This window comes from Sus scrofa, unplaced genomic scaffold (assembly GCF_000003025.6).
Source record: "Sus scrofa isolate TJ Tabasco breed Duroc unplaced genomic scaffold, Sscrofa11.1 Contig52, whole genome shotgun sequence".
Taxonomy (NCBI): Eukaryota; Metazoa; Chordata; class Mammalia; order Artiodactyla; family Suidae; genus Sus; species Sus scrofa.
The window spans coordinates 68,474-87,114 of record NW_018085233.1 but is presented as its reverse complement, the minus strand read 5'-3'; the positions used below and the strand labels follow the sequence as shown (position 1 = coordinate 87,114).

General features: G+C 38.8%; 1 pseudogene; it reads right to left on the bottom strand.

The window, feature by feature from the left end:
• Window positions 1–4,045: 4,045 nt before the first annotated feature.
• Window positions 4,046–15,141, bottom strand: LOC110258860 (annotated as a pseudogene).
• Window positions 15,142–18,641: the final 3,500 nt, after the last annotated feature.

Below are 18,641 nucleotides of genomic sequence, written 5' to 3'. Positions count from 1 at the left end.
GGAGAAAGGGTATCAAATATTTGCAATTATCAAAAAATCCTTCTGTGGATCATTCCATCCAGGAGTCATATATAAATGTATAAACCATGGAAGCTTAGAAAAGTCACCTAGTGTGTCTTAGCTTAAAAGGACACAGATGTGATTTTGCTGCAATGTAAAATCTGCTGCATCCAAAGTTACACAATGGAATTACATGATAAAAAACATAGACAGATGCAGTTACTCTTACTTACAAGTAGCCAGAACTCCAATGTGGCATTTAAATTTCTTACATATTCTCAAAAAAGTTTATTGTTGATTTTTTTGTGCTTTCTTCAGTAAGATGATATAAAAAGTGGAAATAAGCATACATTACAGAGAGAAAGAATAATCTGCTAGCAGAAAGGATCGTAGGAGAACAAACTGAGGACAGCAACAATTAAAACTTATGTAGTCACCTTCCTTGAAGATGTTAAATACAGGTCCTGTTCCCTTTGTCAACTGGGTTTAGCTAGAGATAGGTCAATGACTTCTTTCAAGGTACCGGGTATTGCCAGTATTCTATGCAACTATGAAGTTTACTGGAGTATTTGAGACTCACCACACCCCCACTGAATACTGTGCCACCATGGTTTTTCTTGGAAAGCACTTTTCATTTACTTGGCTTGGAAACATCATTGCTTACCCCAAACCCAGTTTAATTTCCTACTTTATTCAATAGGCTTAGCTCTAAGTGATTTTTGGCTAAAACCACAACTTAAATCCACATGTGATGAACAAAGTTTGAAAAGACCAAAAAGTTATTGAAAAGAATGGGGCCACATGCTCCAGACAATTCCCCAAGTCAACTTCCAAAGAGATTTTGAGGAGGACAATACTCACTTACAAGTATGAGTCCTGGGACATTTGCAAAATAATATCAATACACCCCAAATGGGGAAGTAGCCAAGCTTTTCTGCCCCAGAAACAACAAACACCAACATGGATATCAGAGTACAACAGGGAAACTTTGATTTTACATTTATTCCTTCATACATTCATGCAATTACCATTAGCCAGGCAACTACTCTGTTCCACACACTTTGCCAGGTGTTAAAAATACAACAACAAAAACAAAAGACACAGCCCCTGCTCTCATGGTATTCACAGTCTAGTGAAGAAGAAGATTCTTATGTGTTAAACTTTTGTGTGCATCAGAATTACTTGGGGAGCTTGTTAAAATGTAAAATTCCACCTATGTGCCCAGACATTCTAATGAAATAGATCAAGGGTGAGGCCTAGGAATCAATTGTTTCAACACACACCAAAAATGATTCTAAAAGGTGGTCTGAGGACCACACTTTGAAAAACACTGCTGTGGAAAATGATCATTGCTGAGCAGGGGACATGCTCAGGGTGCCACAGATGCTCCAAAGAGAACATAAGCCAGTCTAGGGCTTCAGAAGTTAATCCTGTAGCGCAGGGCGGAGGTGGGGAAATGTAGTCCAAGCTAGAGTCAAAAGTAGGGTGGGGAAACTGTGACCTCATCTTGGGGCACTAAAATCTAAAAAGGCACCACAAATGGAGAGCATGGGAGACTCAAGGCCAACCAATGTAAGGAAAATTGGATTGGGCAGAGGAGGAGGATTCTGCACTTCTTGCATTTTCACACTATTCCCTTAATTTAAGAATAATTCCTACTGTTTACTCTGGCATCAAAATTATTAACAGTATCTCCATTCCAGGACCAGAGAACAACTTCTGCAGTCAAGCTTGATTTGAGTCATCAGTGTGAGGGGGAAAGTGTTACAAGATAAAGCTGGGAAAGCAAATAGGGACTTAAAGAGCCAAACCCTAAGTAACTGGGACTTTCTCCTGAATGCTATGGGAGCCAGTGAAGGGTTTTATGAAGAGCTTAAAATCATCTGAAATAGATCAGGAACTTGGGGATAGGCCCTGGAGGAGAGACTTAGGGGTAACTTAGAAATGAAATACATACATTTCAAAGCACTGCTATACAGTATTGGAGCTGGAGCTGAGCAGAAGAGATTAATATTTGTTGCATATTTAACTAAAGGCCATGCTTACAAGTTAAGTATGCCACACTAATGCCATACTTAAACTAAATGCCAGGTGCTGTGCTAAGCAGTTTATGTGTGCTATCCTTTTGAATCTTTGCAACAGCCTTGTGAGGTAGGTACAGAAGAAGAAACAAGGGCTCAGAGAAGTGAAGTGAAACTTGCCCCAGATCACACAGCTAGTAAGTGGCAGAGGAAATAGATGACTTTAGTCCCAAGGTTATGATGAGATGTCCATCACAGCAAGCTACTTCCCAGCAGTGCTGAATCTTACTGAGGTTGCTCATTTCCTGATTAGCAGTGAAGTATATATGGTTTTTAAAGCCAAACATCTGACTTGACCACCAGATAGTTAAATTGGAAGCTGCCATCTGTATCTACATCAGTCGTGCTTCCCATGTTAGGCATACAAGCAATACAAAACTGTTCTTTAGGGGATGTATAGATGTAGCTCTCCTACAGAAGAGTAAACTAGTTGATGGCAGGGACCATGGATTATCAACATGTCAGCTGCTGTGTGATACCTGGCATCTAGAAGTTTGTTGAATGAATTAATGAATGAACGTCCACCAAGGTGGTGGAAAGGAATGGGGGGAGATGTTCTGACAATGTTTCAAGGCTCCGATGTGGGGGCTTGTTACAACTACCATGTTGTACAAGAATAGTATTTTCACACATCCCAAGAAGTAGACTCCTTGAAGCGGACGGAGCTCCTAAGAGGGAAAAGCTCTGGGACTGACATTCCTAATCTCAGCAGTGGAACTGACAAAACCATAGACTATAAAGCTCAATTCCCTTCAATGATAACAATAAGGCCTGTGATGAAATTTACATCTGCATTTGCCATGAAGGGTTCACCAAGCAAATGAATAGTGTAAACAAGATCGCAGAGAGGAATGATTATTGGACCTGTTTAAGAAAACAATCTATTCTCAGGCATTCTTAAGCTCTTCAGAAGTGTTTTATCTGAAAATATATGTATATTTATATGCAAACAGTTGTTGCATTTACAATGCTCCATTCTTACTGATTAAGTAAATAAGGCAGGCTCCTAGAGAACCTCCATTATGCAAATCCTTTTTTTCAGCCTAATTCTAGTAACTGTATGTACTTGAGAGTAATAAAACTGTATTACTTTGAAATATTCTGTGATGGAATTTTGAAGAATTCAGACAAACCTGCTCCATTAGGTAGCATCAATGAAACTGTGCTGCATGTAACAATCTACCTGAATCAATTTTCTATCCAGCAGTAGCATCTCTTGTGCAATTTTGTCTCCTAATCTCTCCTAATCCAACCTGGAGCCCTTCCCGCCATCTGTGTCATTACTGCATGTGCATGAGTGTGTGACAGGAGGGAGGAAGGAAGGCATGAATGGAAGGAGGGGAGAAATGCTGACTAACTTTGAGGTTCCCTTTAGGGAACAGTAATGGATGGTATAATTTATTTTCCCTTCCAATACAATTCACACTCAAATGAGTGAATTAAACTTTATTATATAATTGTAAAATAAAAACTTTATTTATATAATTATAAAATGAATATGTGTTATTTATTTTATATATTTATGTATTATATATACACATACATGTTTCCTTTATAATAAATCCTTGATTGTAGGTTTTCATAAAAAGCTACACATAACATGGGATCATTTGATACTTCAAAATTCTACTTGGCTCAATTGGCCAGTACTAAAAAGTCTGACACACCCCCACTTTCTGGCTGGCTAGCCCCTTGTTCAGAGCATCTTTATACATTATTTACCTCATACTACCCTAATTCCTTCCAATAGCAGTTACACTAAATCATTGGGAATTTTTAATTCTCTAATGACAAGAGAAGCATTCTTCAAATTTCTTCTCCAATGGCTTGAGCCCAGGCTACTCAATATAATTTATTCTGAGAAAGTTGAACATGAATTCATATACAAGCTTCAATGCACAAAAATTAAATCTATATCCAGTTATTTTGGAGGCTTCAAATGAACTTTATTTTTGTCTCTGGTATATTATTTGACATTAACTGAGGTTTAGGAGAGGAAGAACTGCTGAACTGGAGAGCCAGTGAATTATATGCTCTCTTGAAACTTAATGGCAAGCTTTCATCCCATAAACATAAGGGGATTCTTGAGGCCTCCAGTTGCATTCCTGCGCTCAGGGTAATTAATAAACTCTGGGGCAGGCAAGCCAGACAAGATCATTAGGGATTTGTTCCAGATCGTGAATGTTGGACAAACTGGAAGAATGAAGTATGAAGATGGAGAGAGTTAGCCGTGTCATAGAAAGATAGCATGTTGTTGTCATAATCCAGAAGGATACCCAGACACTTCAATTGTGAGTGTACACCCATCAGCACTTGCTTATTGTTATGTCTCACTACGAAGTTACTATTGAATTGGGAGAAGACCCATGAGGAGGCATTCTTGCCAATCCATTAATTCTTGGGAGCTGATATGTAGGCAATGCCAATTGCATACATGTGAGACAGTGAACAAAAGAAAGGAATAAACATTTATTATCTGAGTTGTGCTAGACACCATTTATCTAAGAAATAGAATACATGTTTCTTCCTTAAGTAGTTTACATTTAGATTCGTGATACTGACAACACTAGAGATTTTAAATAAGTTAGCAACTAGAGTGTTGTAATTTTCAAGTCCTAGCTCAGTATATTTCCCAAGATTTTACTTTTAAAAAGCTGGCAAATTTTTCTAGGAGTGGTTTCCACCACATACCTTTTAACCCTGACTTACTGATATTATGTTTGTGCTATAGAACTGAATTGCCCAAGACACTGACAACAGGAGAGAGAAAAGAAAAGTGGGATCTACTCACCATGTGGAGGAACCCATGACCACCTCCCAATAGTGGCAGCCACTGTCAATGAATATATTTCCTGCTGCCCCATAGCACCCTGTGCCACTAAACCTCTCTGAGGTATGGCTTTTCTTCAGAGAGCTTTCATCTTTCTCCATCTGCAATCCATCATTGGAGATCTTCAACTTCTTGTGAGTCATTCTGGGATCCAGTTTAAAGGGTTGGCCTGAAGAAAGTAGAAACAAGATAAATGCATGAGGGGAGTTCCAGTCATGGCTCAGTGATAACAAACCCAACTCGCATCCATGAGGATGTGGGTTCAATCCCTGGTCTCACTCAATGGGTTAAGGATACAGCATTTCAGTGAGCTGTGGTGTAGGTCAAGGACATGGTTCATATCTGGCATTGCTGTGGATGTTGGGTAGGCTGGCGGCTACAGTTCCAATTTGACCCCTAGCCTGGGAACTCCATATGCTGCAGGTGTGGCTTAAAAAGACTAAAAAGAAAAAAGAAAGAAAGAGAGAGCAAGAGAGAGAGAAAGAAAGAAAGAAAGAAAGAAAGAAAGAAAGAAAGAAAGAAAGAAAGAAAGAAAGAAAGAAAGATGCATGAGGAAGTAGTTAAGAATTCTTCTTTGTCTTCCAGAATCATCACTACCAGAGGAGCCTCTATATGATGATCATTCCTGAGTTAGTGAAAGTTGACTGGTGTTTGGATTATATTAAGAAAGCAGGCCAGAAACCACAGTTTTCAATAAAATAAAAATAAGTTTCCCTCCCCTTCATAGACTATCAAATTAAAAGGGGGCTCTCAGGGTCTCATGTTCTCAAATCAATTTTGTGCTTTGCTTTATTTCAGTGGATATTTGGGATGAGCAGTTTTTATGGGAAGGAGATTTGAGGTGAGACAAAGTGAGGGAATAGATGAGATCACTGCTGCTTGGTGGCAGAATAGAAAAAACCCTGAGAATAACTCAACTACAGGATAATTTTTTTGCTCTCTAACTACTGGGAGGTAAGTAACATATAATTAGGTAACTTTGTTAGAATGACTGTTGCATCATCAATAATTAAAGAAAATATTTGAGTAGTCTATTTTCCAAGCCCATGATTTCTTTTCTGTGGAGATGTTCATTTGTGCTGGATATTAGATTCCAGTTATAAGTGATATCATATCCTTGGAAAATAGACTTGTGGCTGCCGGATGGGAGAGGGAGAGAGTGAGAGGGATCGGGAGCTTGGGCTTATCAGACACAACTTAGAATAGATTTACAAGGAGATCCTGCTGGGTAGCATTGAGAAGTATGTCTAGATACTCATGTTACAACAGAACAAAGGGTGGGGGAAAATGTATACATGTAAGGATAACTTGATCCCCTTGCTGTACAGTGGGAAAAAAATAAATAATACATAAATAAATAAATAAACAAATTTATGAAAAAAAAGAAAATATTTCAGTAGGATCATTCACAACAAAGAATTCCTTATAGTCATATAACACAACCAGTGAGTTACTAAGAACCAATAGCTGGGTATGGCAAGAGCTGTATTACACAAACATGTCAGGGGAATGTGGCCCTGCTGGCCTAGTGGTTAACACTCTGGTGTCACAGATCACTGCTGTGGTACAGGTGTTTTTTTTTTTTTAACTTTTTTTTTGTCTTTTTGCCTTTTCTAGGTCCACTCCTGTGGCATATGGAGTTCCCAGGCTAGGGGTCTAATCAGAGTTGTAGCCACCGGCCTACACCAGAGCCACAGCAATGCAGGATCCAAGCCATGTCTGCAACCTACAACACAACTCACGGCAACACCGGATCATTAACCCACTGAGCAAGGCCAGGGATTGGACCCGCAGCCTCATGGTTCCTAGTCAGATTCGTTAACCACTGCACCACGACGGGAACTCTGGTACAGGTTTTTTGTTTTTTTTTTTTTAATTTATTATAGTTGATTTACAATGTCCTATCAACTTCTGCTGTACAGCAAAGTGACCCAGTCATACATATATGTACATTCTTTTTCTCACATTATCCTCCGTAGTATTCCATTGCAAGTGATGAGATATAGTCCCCTGTGTGATACAGCAGGATCTCATTGCTTATCCACTCCAAATGCAATAGTTTGCATCTACTAACCCCAAACTCCCAGTCCACCCACTCCCTTCTCTTCCCCCTTGGCAACCACAAGTTTGTTCTCCATGTCCATGAGTTTGTTTCTTTTCTGTAGATGAGTTCATTTGTGCCATATATTAGACCCCAGATGTAAGTGATATCATATAGTATTTGTCTGTCTCTTTCTGACTTACTTCACGTAGAGTGAGAATCTCTAGTTCCATCCATGTTGCTGCAAGTGACATTAGTTTGTTCTTTCTGATGGCTGAGTAGTATTCCATTTTGTGTGGTGCAGGTTTGATCCCTGGCCTGGGAAGTCCCACATGCTATAGGCATGGCCAAAACAAACAAACAAAAAACCACATCTGACAGATACCACTGGTGAATATAATATAATACCCATCCCCTACTTTTTGTCTCTTACCCACCTTCACTATAGAGGCCAGCAAAGTTAACTGCTCAAGGGCCTAGCCTCCCTTGATGCTAGAGGTGACTAAAAAGACCAAAGCAGAAGTCAGATAGGGCGAGGGAAACTTCTTGGAAAATGCCTGCTTTCCTGATAAAAAGGGATAGCCATCACATGTATGAACTCTTTGCCCCAAACTTTCTATCTTGAAAGGAAATATGACATCTAGAGGTGGTAGTGTCCACATGGTGGCCAGGTTGCAATGAGCCATCACACAAAGGGAGAAGACACCTGAGTCTTTTATGGCATCACACAACTGCTGCACCTGCCCTGAACTGCCTACCTTCAAACTTCTTGCTATGTGAGAGAGAGTGGAAGAAATACTATTTGTTTAATCTGCTAACAAATACTATTTGTCAAGCTACATTAGTTGGATTTTTCTGTCACTTTCAGCGAAAACATTCTGAACAGTTATAGCTCCTCTGTAGTTGGATTTTACCAGATTAACACAAACAGTACTTTTATTCCATTGTCCCCTCAAGCATGGAGGTGGAGTGCAGAGAAAAATTCTTCACCAACAGTCTTACAAGCCACCAGATATTTTATATACTTCTCTGTGCCTTCGAACCTCCCAGGGGCACAAGCAAACCCTTTTCCCAAAGCCCAAACACCAACAGTAAAGATCCTCTCTCTAATGAGTACCTCTGCCCTCTTACACTGCCCTGGAGGACAGCATCAGGCTCAGTGTACTTGCTGGCATGGAGGGCAAAACTGACCTCTCCTTTGTTTTTTGTTTTTGTTTTTGTCTTTTGTCTTTATAGAGCCAAATATGTGGCATATGGAGGTACCCAAGTGAGGGATCTAATTAGAACTGTAGCTGCCTGCCTACACCACAGCCACAGCAACACCAGATCCAAGCCATGCCTGCAACCTACACCACAGCTCATGGCAATGCTGGATCCGTAACCCACTGAGTGAGGGATTGAACCCACAACCTCATGATTCCTAGTCAGATTTGCTTCCACTGCACCACAACAGGAACTCCCTGACCTCCCCTTTTGTTTGTCTGTTTTATGGCTGCTCCAGTGGCACAGGGAAGTTCCCAGACCAGGGATTGAATTCACACCACAGTTGCAAACTACACCACAGCTGTGGCCACAGTGGATCCTTTAACCCACTGTGCCAGGCCAGGGATGGAACCCACACCTCCAGAGTGACCCAAGCCATTGCAGCTGATTCTTTACCCACTGCACCACAGCAGGAACTCCTGAACTCTCCTTTTGGAATTGGCACAAAGTACTATTTGTTTTGAGTCAGGTAGGTTCACTTTTCTGACTACCTGCTTGGTTTATGGCTTTAACACTGAAAATGTAGCATGTCCCGCTCTGCAGCCTGTGAACTGTGTAATGGTTCTGTTTGATGTTGGGCACAATCATCCAGCTATCCATGGAGTTACACAGGCCTGTAATGTGGGCAAAAACAAGGATGTTAAGGTAATAGTGAGAGGATAAGAAAGCACACTGAGAATTCATCCTAAGTCCCCCTGAAAGTAAATTTCATTTTGTTTTCTTTTGAATCCTGGAAGACATAGTGAGATGAACCTCCTCTGCTTCTTTTCTCCCTTGGAGCTAAGTTTATGCCAGGCTCCTTGCTTCTGGTAGTTGGCAGTAACCACTAGTGAAAGTTAGGTTACTTCAATTTACTGCCAAATAATATAGGAAAAGCTTCTATACAAAAATCACAGAATCATCTTTTCTATGGAGTCTCTAGATCTTTACCCCAAAGGTCCAGTCTTCTGCAATCTGAGTTTGACCTTGAATGGGTGGGTTCTGTGCAGAGCACTGTAACATGGAATCTCAGAGCCAAAAGGACACTTAATCACTATATTCCCTTCATTTTACAAAAGGAATCTAAGATGTATAGAAGAAAAGTGATTTTTTCCCAAGGCCTCAGACAGCTGAGGATGGTGTGAGCAGAACCCTAGTCTCTTTAATACTAGTCCAGTGTTTTATCCACTACATCAAAATTCATGAAACAAGCTACAGTGCTCCTTGGTCTCTGCAAGATAGTGTAGCTTTCAGGCTCATGATTCAACTCTCCCACACCATCCTCACCCTTATTTCCAAAACCAGCTGGGCTCCAAGGTGTCATAGGGAAGTCCAGGAGATGATATAATAATCAATATGAAATATCATCTCTTTACCTGGCACTACTCAGTTTTACTCCTTCCTGGTTATGACTCTAATATTCATTTGAGGTTGGGTGGTCCAAGAACACATTGTTCTCTGGAACCTTCTTCCCTCTCAAGTAGGGAAAGGGATCAGAGATCTAGGTTTCTGCTTTTGAAACTCTTTAGACTATAAACATTGACTTAGAGAAAAGTGTACATAATTAAAAACATGTATTCAGCTAACTTTTAGTAAAGGCAGGATCAACATTCTTGTCTGTGAATTATCTAGATGTCTCTCTTATGTTACCTGGTTTTTAGTCAGGTTACCAATTTTTAACCATAATTCTACCGGAGTATGGAAAAGAAAGGGCAGGAAGAAAAGAGTGGTGAATTTGATCATTTCTATGCAGCTTAAGCAAAAGGTTTACTGGAGTTGAAAGATGGAAATAATAATAAATGATTTGAAAGAGATATGATCAGGAAGGTTTTATAATTAACTTGGGGGGAAGTAGGAAAAGTCTAAATTAAAACTAGAAAAAGAAGCATAATGGAGTGTAAACAGATGTGCTATAGAAAGAAGAAAAATTGGTGGAGATATTTAGTGACTCTCATGGAAAGACAATAAGGATTAAGAGCCAGGAACAATGTTTGAGAGCTTGGTTGCCTATTTGCAAATGCAAAGTATTAATCATAAGCTGCATATTAAATTTGAAAACAAAGAGAGAAACATATGATCACCCAGGTATACTTCTAACAATACAAAACAAACCAAAAAACCCCAAAGACAAAAGAAACTTCAAAATGAAGTACTATACACCTATGAAAAAGGAAGATGATCTCTGTGAACTGATATGGGATGATTTCCAAGATATACGGTTAATTTAAAAAATAAAATTACAAAAGAGTATTTGTAGTATGCTACCTTTTTTGCAAGAAAAAGGGGGCAAAATAAAACATACATTTGCTTTGATTTATGAAACAGTAGTAACAACAGGAAGGAAAAACAAGAAAATAATCAATTTGGTTAACTACATTGGACTGGGGTTGGGGAAGAGAATTAAAAGGATACAGGAGAGAATGATACTTCTCTGAGCATATCTTTTTTGTATAGTTTTCCTTTTCAGAAACATACCATTGTTTTACAAATTCAAAAAATTTAAATCAATATGAATGGAAAGAGTGGGGTCTAAAACTAAATGGAGACAAATGAAGCCACTTGCATTTTAAGCAGAAGAAACCACAGCAAAGGGATGGGGGCAAGAGAAGAATTGCAAACAAATCCCCAACTATTGCTTGTTTTTGTAGTGCTATTGTATTTTGAAACAATTTCAAATATACTATGCGATGGAGCAAATGAGCATCTGTGTTGGTATTGTTGGGAGCCAGGGTTCTCATTGTGGAAGTAGGAACATATAAATATGAAATGGAGGATGGCAAGTAGGAACCTGTGGGGATGGACTGGAAGTGGAAGTATTGACATGAACTCATGATTGCTAAAATATGTATATGCATGTGTATACATATGCACATATATGTGAAGTATGTGTATATTATATGTGTATATGTATATGTATGTGAGGTGTTGTGTGTGTGTTTCTAGTATCCAGGTCTTGGATTCTAATACATTCTCCCATTCAAAGGGACCAAGGTGCAGTACTCTTGTGGCTCAACAGGTTAAGGATCTGGTGTTGTTGATCCATTGCTGCTGTGGCATAGGTTCAACCCCTGGTCTAGAAACTTCCACATGCCGTGAGCATGGACAAAAAAAATTAAAAGTACCAGGGTTTCTCAGGAAAATGGCTGATTTCAAGGCTGGGGCAGGATATGATCAAAATGAGCCTAGAACATTTTGCTATGCTGGAAAGAAAGGAACTGCTTAAGAAAATGATAGAACATAAGGACCCAGGAGTCATCTTAAAGGGCTCCCACCATGTGAATCTGGGCAATCTGAGCACCACAACAACTAAGGGCAGTAAAGAAGTATAAACCACTGAATGAAGAGAATTCATGAGTCCACACTGAGTAGAAAAATGAGCCGATGGAGGATGAGATTTTGCCTACAGTAGAATGCAGAATAGCAACTTGTAAGTGTGGGAGGGAATGCTCAGTTGGAAAATGATCATTTTGCCATTATCAGAGTAAAGGCTGAACCAGGTAAGAATTATTGATGCTAAAAGAAGGGTGGGAGTGAGATGCACTTGATGAGGAAGGGAGGATATTTTCACAGTCTTAAAGTATCACTGCACAGATTGTTTATTAGTTGCAAAAGGAAAAATAGTAAATATGCAGAGAAGAAGTTAGGCAACACCTTTGACCAGGCTATCAAAATTAGCATCATCAGTGAAGGGCAAGTAGATACCATGTGTCTCCAAATGTGATGCCCTAAAGAGAACACATCTCTTATGTGATTCTCCAGCCATGAATGCATAACCTGAATATAATCATGAGGAGACATTAGATTAAACCCAAAATAAGGAACAGTGCAATAAATAAAAGTCACCTTTAAAAATATCAATGTCTTTAATATATTGAAATTAATGTATTAAAGACAAAGAAAGGCTGAGAAACATTGTCATCACAGAGACAATGTTGAGTACTTAACCCACTGAGCCACAACAGGAACTCCTCCATTCACTTTTTTTTTTGTCTTTTGTATTTTTAGGGCCACACTCATGGTATATGGAGGTTCCCAGGCCAGGGGTTGAATTGGAGCTGTAGCTGCTGGCCTACCCCACAGCCATAGACACATGGGATCTGAGCCAGGTCTGCAACCTATACCACAGCTCATGGCAACACCAGACCCTTAACCCACTGAACTCCTGTCCTCATGGATAAAAATCAGGTTCATTAACCACTAAACCACGATGGGAACTCCCATTCATTTGTTGATGGATGGTTGTTTGTATGTCAATTATACTTCCATAAAGTGGTTTTGAAGAGAAAATGTGGGGAAACCTCAAGGGAATGTAGCTCTCAGAACCAGGGTTCAGTCAATAGTGGCAGGCCAGACCAGCATATAGGACTAGAATCTTCATGAATGTTGTTGCAAGTAAAATTGTTTCAATTTTTTTGCCAATCACCACCCCAAATTTTGCTTCAGGGCTCTGCCCTTGTCCCTATCTCCACTTTCTTATCAATGATCAGAGGAAGAAGATATGGAAGGCAGGCTTGGTGCCAGGGTCGGGGGGAGTAAATATGTTGAAAGGCACAATGTAGATACAAAAGGATTTTGGCAGGCTGGAATGAGGAGTCAGAACTAACCAGATAAAATGCCACTGAGAATAAATTCAAAGTGTTGTATTTCAGTTTAGACACTCAACTGTATAGGATTCAGATGTGGAATACCTGGAGATTTCAGCCTTCTCTATGCTCAGTCAACACGGTAGTCGATGTTGCTGCTGGAAAAAAAGGTATGGAACAAGGGGACATCAGGTAATGCACAGAGCAATAATTCAGCTCTCCTCTGTGGTAGTCAGACCACTTTCAAAGTCCTGCTATCACTTTTTTAACAGCACATTTATAAAGCACTTTGACAAACAGGAGTGTGTCCCAGAAAAGTATGTCACAGTGGTTAAAGGGTCTGAAACCATGTCACATGAGGATGCTTAGCCTGGAAAAGAGAAGATTTTGAAGGGATGTTAGAGCTACCTAAAATTATCAGAATTGTCATGTTGCTAGCGAGGCATAAAGGGGAAGCTGTGATTTAATTCATTAAGCTTGGAGTCTGATGGACGTGGGTTCAAATCATGACCCCATCACTTTGTAGCTCTGTGACTTTTGGGCAATTCATGTAACTTGAGCTTCAGTTTATTCTATATAAAATAGAATTCATATCATCCATTTCATAGGGCTAAGTAAGAAGTCAGGAGGTCCAAATTAGATAAGGGAGTATTTGTAAATGGAAAAGCATAATACATATATGTTATCATTGTTGGTATTCTTCATTAGGAGGAAGGGTTAGGCTTATCATGAGGAAGTACTGACAATTGTTTATAGCTGCACAACAACTGACTGGGCTGTTTTGCTACATCTCAGCTACAGTTCAGTTTGAGCAGGAACAGGTCAAGCACCTACAAGGTGTCTGGTAGAAAGGAAGAGGATTTGACTAGATGAATTCTAAGGTCCCTTCCAATTACAAGATGCTATGATCTTATCACTATTAAGAATTATCCTTTAAGTTTGTCTTTACAAAGGACAATATGGTCTTGAAAATAGAGGTGACTTCTGACAGACTTTTGATCTTTCTCACTTCTTGGGCTTATTCTCAACCCCAGGAGACAACTGTTCTCCCCCATATCAGGAAAGAGAAGCAGTTACTGGCTTTAAGACTTTCCAGAGAAGGAGAGACAAGTGCAAACAAGCATACTGGGGAGGCCTTAGCAGTTTGTGACTTCACAACCTGAAGAAACACCCAGTAAGACAGCTACCAGGGCCAATGGTTTAGTTTGGAGCTGCATGAGGCAAGTGTTTTTTAGAGTTTGACCCTAAATGTTCGCTTACCTCCCCACCCCACTATGTGGACCTAAACTGTCACAAAATGGGAAAAGGAAACCTATCAATCAGGAGAGTTTTGTTGGAAAAACTCCTCTTATATGGGTCTGTAAGGTCAGACACAGAAGCACAAATGCAAGGTAAAGAGAAAAATACTAATTTGCAATTACACAGATGTAGAACTTAGGACGTGAAGCAGTTCTAGTCTTGAATCCAGTTATAATTCTGCTTTCATTTCCATATTCCCCAGTACATTGAGCAGAACCTGAGGTTGGAGTTAAGGTCCCACTCTGCCTTGCCTTACTCCAGTTCATCAGAAGATGAAAGCATAACACATGACCTAAATGACTGCTTTAGAGATGTCTTTCATTTGGTGGCTCACTGATGCATTTTTATATTTGGTGTGACTCTTGGAGGACATGGAGAAGGGTCAGCGGGAAAAGCGACAGAGGCAGGAGGCTTGTCACTTTTTCATTGATCCAAATAGATATGGAAGGAAGTGGTAGTCTTTGAATGTCATGTATTTTACCATGATAATGAAGTGGGAGAGAATCAAGGAGAGAGATGTTCACACACATAGAATCAGCAATGATGGTGGCTCAGATACTCAGGAATGAATTTTGTGCTGTGTTCTGATTTAGGAGAGTGGAGTGACATGGATTAACTAAGGAAAAGCTAAGAATTACATAAACAAATGGGAGTGGCCCCAGTGACTACCCAGCAAGGAAATATGCAACTTGCTTGTTACCCATCAGTAAGGTCTTTGCAATGCCCTGAGGGGGAACTTGCACTGTCTATCAGACACTAGACTGAACAACCTAACATGTCTTACAAACACTTGCCTCATGGCACCCCAGCCAATCTTGAGCAGCTTACTGCTTCCTTACATTTCCTTATTTCTGGCCACAGGGCCCAACTACACCATGACTTACTGATGAAGTTAGCCTGGCCAGTAAATATGGTGTACTGAAACTCATAGGAGCTGATGCTGAACTCATCAACTGAGATCCAGTGGACTGTAATGGTGTCATGGGAGGCAGTACAGAGTTCCTCTAAGATAGATGGTGGGTTTGGGGCTATAAGGAAGGGTTGAAAAGAAGGTAAGGAAAGCATGCTCTCTGTTCTGGAATTTGACAATCATTACTTTTGCTGCCCAACCCAACATCTCATGGAAAGGAGGTTTTCTTAATAAGAGGCTTTAGATTGAATGTACCATACAACCTGAAGCCAAGTGCTGAGACCTCAAGTTCCCCAAAACTACTTTTGCTTTAATGATAAAGGTATTCAGGCAAAGATCTAAGCCTTGGTTATGGAGATGATTGCTCATCAATGTTTTTGCCCATTATCTACTCTGCCTACACAAACTCATAGATATTAGAGCAAAGCAGTCATGTGGTTTTCTTATTACATGACCTTCAACCTACTTGTTTTTATTTATTTCTTTTTTTTTTTTTTGTCTTTTCTAGGGCTGCACCTATGTCATATGGAGGTTCCTAGGCTAAGGATCCAATCAGAGCTGCAGCCGCCAGCCTACATCACAGCCACAGAAATGCCAGATATGAGCCTCATCTGTGACCTACACCACAACTCACAGCAATGCCAGATACTCAATCCATTGAGCATGGCCAGGGATCAAACCCGCAACCTCACAGTTCCTAGTAGGATTTGCTAACCACTGAGCCCTGATGGAAACTCAGGTTTGGTTTGTTTTTTAATTTCAAAATGTTGTATTATATACTTTGGCAGTATTAATATGGGTTAATTGTGCAAATTAACATGCGTTTCCCCATCTGTTAAATGGGGGTGATAATTACTCATAGTTTCATTGTAAGGATCATGATATAAAATTACTATACAGCATCTGGCATAGAGTAGATATTCAACAAATGATAGTTGTTTTAATCCAGTAACAAAGATAACTACAAACACAAAGTTGTCATGTGTGTATATCTGTCTCATGAAATGATCATTAAACAATCATGAAGGTAGCCAGTGCTTTTTAAACAGATTGGTTGACTCCTTCATTTTCTAAAATTTTCTGTGTCAGATTCTTTTTTTTACATTTTTATTCCTAACTTGCTAATTCATAAATTTCCTTAAAACCATGTGGATAGCATCTGTACCCATGTGAGACCTCTCTAATATTCTTCCATTACCAGTGAGTTTTACCCTGTAACAAGTGACATTACATTACTGATGGGCTCATAAGGAGAAAACCATCAGAAACATCTTGTTTTTCACTTTTAAGTAGGGATGGTATGTACACCCATTCTGTCCTCAGAAATATCTGACAAACCACCTTCCTTTTCTGTTACATGAACTAAAATATATTCTATCTAAAAATATACATGTTACTGTATAAAAGTTATAAAAGCATTTACATTATCGATATTGTCCTTTTCAGATTATTTCAATGCTAATCATAGCCAGGGGCTTGGTTAAAACCTTCCCCTAAATACTATACTTTGATCTTTCATAACATTGACATTTAATTTCATTATTCTCTAATTGTATAATGCTAGGCTAGTCTTATCTCCCCAACTAATTTGAAGTGTCTCAAGAGCAGGATCCATAAATTGTATCTCTTATAATCTTCCATGGTCCCTAACACAGCATTGGACACACAGAAAACAAACAATTGTTGAATGACTAACTGAATAACTAACAACAACACGAATGCTAACCTTTATTGAGCATTTAGTATATATAAGACATCATGCATGTACTTTGCATACATTACTTAAGTTACTCTCTACCATAACCCTGTGTAGCAATTGTTATTTCCATTTTGTAAATGAGACTCAGAAAGGTTAAGTAACTTGCTCAAGGTCACACAAGGGTCAGAAAAAAAGAAATAGAGCTGATCCCAAGTTCATTGGGTTCTAAACTCTATATCCTTAACTACCTAGACAGTTACTTTTATTTTTCTAAAAGGTATATTTTTACATACTTTAGCAATTCTAAACTACCATGTTCTACATCAGAATTATCTCTGAGCTTTGATCAAAACATACATGTCTAGGCCCTGTGCCAGACTTGAATTGGAGCCAATAAAGATCCTTGAGCACTCAAGTAACGGAAAGGAAAGAGCATTAACTTGGCAATAATATGCATTCTAGAGCAGAGGTAGGAGGCACTGTATATAGGAAGAACAGAGAGGAAACTTGTATGTGAACTAGCTGTAAGGGGATGAAGAGTTAAATAAATACATATCCCCTGATACACATCTACCAACAATAGCTTTGGGCCACTTCTGAAAATAGAGGTATTTCAAGAATTAATTTTATTATTTCTGTAGTATCTGTTGTGACTTCTCCTTTTTCATGTCTTATTTTAATTGGGTTTTTTCTCTCCTCTTCTTGGTGAGTCCAGCCAGAGGTTTGTCCATTTTGTTTACATTTTCAAAGAACTAGCTCTTGGTTTTATTGATTTTTTTCTATTGTTTTTTGAATCTCTATTTTATTGATTTCCTCTGGGAACTATGTTCAGTCACTTATGATGGAGCATGATAATGTGAGAAAAAAGGATGTATACATGTATGTGTAACTGGGTCATCATGATGTACAGTAGAAAAAAAATAATGTATTGGGGAAATTAAAAAAGTATTAATTTTAGGTCAGGATAAAGAACGAATGACTAATACAATGAGAGCCACTGAATAATTTTGGGCAGAGGACTGATGTGCTCAAATTTATGTTTCAAGACCAATACTCTGGCAGCAGTGGACAGACTGCAAGGGGTCACAACTGGAGGCAGATCAGATTTTAAGGTGTCTGTGAATGAGCAGAAGGTAAAGGTGTGACAGGTGTGTAGACAAATAAAACAGAAAGTTAATTCACAAAACATGAAAACAAATAGCCAATAAATATTAAAAAGTCCAACTACATAAGAAATCAAAGAAACATAAATTAAAATGAGGTAGTATTTAAGATATATATAATGACTTTGTAGGAGCTTTTATACCTGTGTTAAATAATGTCTACATATTTTATTAGGACTGAAAATGAATCAAATTTTGGAGGTCAAATTTAACATTAAATGTCAAAAATGAGTTCCATGGTGGCACAGTGGGTTAAGGATCTGGCATTGTCGCTGCTGTGGTACAGGTTTGATCTCTGGAACTTTCACATGCCTCAGGCACATCCAAAAGAAAAAAATAATAAAACAGCTTAAAATGTAAATATTCTTTGACATCACATTTCTACAGCAAGAATTTTTTGATCCATGATTTTGTTCATTCTTAAGCCTAATGATGCCATAATTTACAAAATTTGTGCTGATGGCTTATCTCCTCCACTTTAGCACTTCTAACTATGTGGTAAAAGCACCATTACCAATCACACACCTACAGTAGTTCTATAGTTGTATGTGTTTTTGCATAGCTATTTAAAAGACAATCCAGAATTATAACTTGGTCTGACTTAGTAAAAATTCACAAGCAAAGTTTGCTGCTTTATCTTATCATGCTGAATTTCAAAAACAGCTGACATTATAGATTATGAAATGTGAGAATTTTTAAATATTTTTATTTGGCATTATATATAAACAATACTAAAATGCCTTTCATTAAGTAAAAGGCAACATTTTAAATACAGAGAATTTTAATTAAATAA